Source organism: Austrofundulus limnaeus, unplaced genomic scaffold, assembly GCF_001266775.1.
Source record: "Austrofundulus limnaeus strain Quisiro unplaced genomic scaffold, Austrofundulus_limnaeus-1.0 Scaffold219, whole genome shotgun sequence".
NCBI classification, from domain to species: domain Eukaryota; kingdom Metazoa; phylum Chordata; class Actinopteri; order Cyprinodontiformes; family Rivulidae; genus Austrofundulus; species Austrofundulus limnaeus.
The window spans coordinates 819,343-821,534 of NW_013952621.1; positions in this window are offsets into that span (position 1 = coordinate 819,343).

Below are 2,192 nucleotides of genomic sequence, written 5' to 3' on the forward strand. Positions count from 1 at the left end.
TGTGTGTGTGTGTGTGTGTGTGTGTGTGTGTGTGTGTGTGTGTGTGTGTGTGTGTGTGATGCTCCAGATTGTTTTTGCCTGAAAGTACTCACAGTGAGTCAGAATTACAGACTTTTCCGAATCACAAAAGTCCAGAATGTTCATTCTACCTGGTTCACCTTGATCCAAAACTTCAGTCTGAAGATTTATAGCAGCAACCCCGCACTTTATTCATTACTACCACAAACCTACTTTCATGATCTAAGGTGGTTAGTTGGCATTTTCACTTGAAAATAAATCATGTTATGAAGCAAATATCCTCAAATACTTAAAAGTAGGAACATTTCAACCTTGCCGCTTTTAACTATATTTCAATCTACTTTTAAGTGTTGTACTGTAGGAGGGAGTCAGGTGTGACGACAGGGAGGAGACCGGGAAGACCAGTGGAACATTCTGTATGTACAGCGGGTAAAATAAGTGTTGAACACGTCAACATTTTTCTCAGTAAATATATTACCANTTTTATTTGTATGAAAGCAATTCTTTTATTTACAAATCATTGGGTGATTTAAGGACACGATTAGGATCATTTTTGGTCATGATTAGTTTCCTGGTGCAATCTGGGTAAACAAACATTTATATGTCTCTCAATTCTAGAGGCTGAAGTTTATCAGACCAACACGAAAAACAAACTAAATTTTTAATTGTTGGAGAGTTCCTAAACCTGAAACCAGCTAAAGCTAAATAACGTTTTTGCTTCTGTGTGATGATCTGCAGGAGCTTCACTGATGGGTTTGGTTTCCTTTTTTATTTTACTACATATGTACAGTATATATTTATAAATATTTTCCAACAACTCCCAAAAAGTTGGTATCCAGAATGCAACTTTCATAAACCCAAAGCCAGTGTTGTATAAAGTACCACAAAGTGATACTTGAGTAAAAGTACAAGTATCTTACCAAAAAAATTACTTCGGTAAAAGTTAAAGTCTCCGTTAGGAATATTACTTGAGTAAAAGTCTTTAAGAATCTGATATTTTTGTACTAACGTATTAAAAGTAAAAGTATTGGTTTAAAATGAGCAGTTAGATTTTTTTGTAATAACCTTTATTAGGAGGTGACCTCCCCGCAAAAAATGCATAAATGACTATCGTATTAAAAAATTTATTTATGTTAACTTTAGGATGCACTAATCCAGCTGTTTCAGTTTAGATACATATATCAAGGGTGTTCAAACCTTTTCCCCAAAATAAAAATCTATCCAAGGGCTGCGGTCAAATACAATAATATAGTTCATGAAATACAAATACTTCTTAAGYACAGTTCTTTTATTTTAATGATTATGTCCTGTTAAAGTGTGGCATGATTTGTTTGTGTACAAATCATGTCACAAACAGTACCAAAATGTTATATTCATACTCATTCAACCACAGTTAAATTCACTCTATCTACAAGGCACAATTTATATGGATAGTATTTATATTTTACAATAGCAAGCTGGAATGAAAACAAGCAAAAATGAAATAAAAGTAACGACTTTCTACTTCTTGCCTTTTTTAAATGTAAGGAGTAGAAAGTACAGATAACTGTGTGAAAATGTAAGAAGTAGAAGTAAAAAGTAGGCTGAAAAATAATTACTCAAGTAAAATACAGATACCCAAAAATTCTACTTAAGTACAGTAACAAAGTATTTGTATTCAGTTACTTTACAACTCTGGTCAAAGCTCACATTTGAAAATGGTGTATAAATACTCAGCACAACAAGGAAAATGGTGTTTGACAGATTATTTCTTTGTTGTAACAACACTTCTTGGCAATAAATCTCGTAACACTGGATAATCTTCCCTTTTAAGCAGTGCCACATTTGTAAGGAGCATGCACTTGTAGGATAAGCAATAGAGCTGAGAATGTGGGTTGTGCACATGAAAAACTTAACAAATCTCTGCCAAACAGCTTATTTTGCTATTGACGTTTTTGAGCTTCTGGTACCCCCAGGTGCTGCCCATCAGGTGTCCCATATAACAGTGTTTCCCAAAGTTGGGGTTGGGACCCAAAGTGGGGTCCCGAAACATCAAGGTGGGGTCCTGAAAAGATTTTTGGAATTAATTACATTTTTGTCTTAGTTGTTACAAAGGAGTGAGGTTAGTGTATTTAAAATGATAAATGTAGAATAATAAATATTGTTACTATGCCCATGTTTAGATGACCTGATAC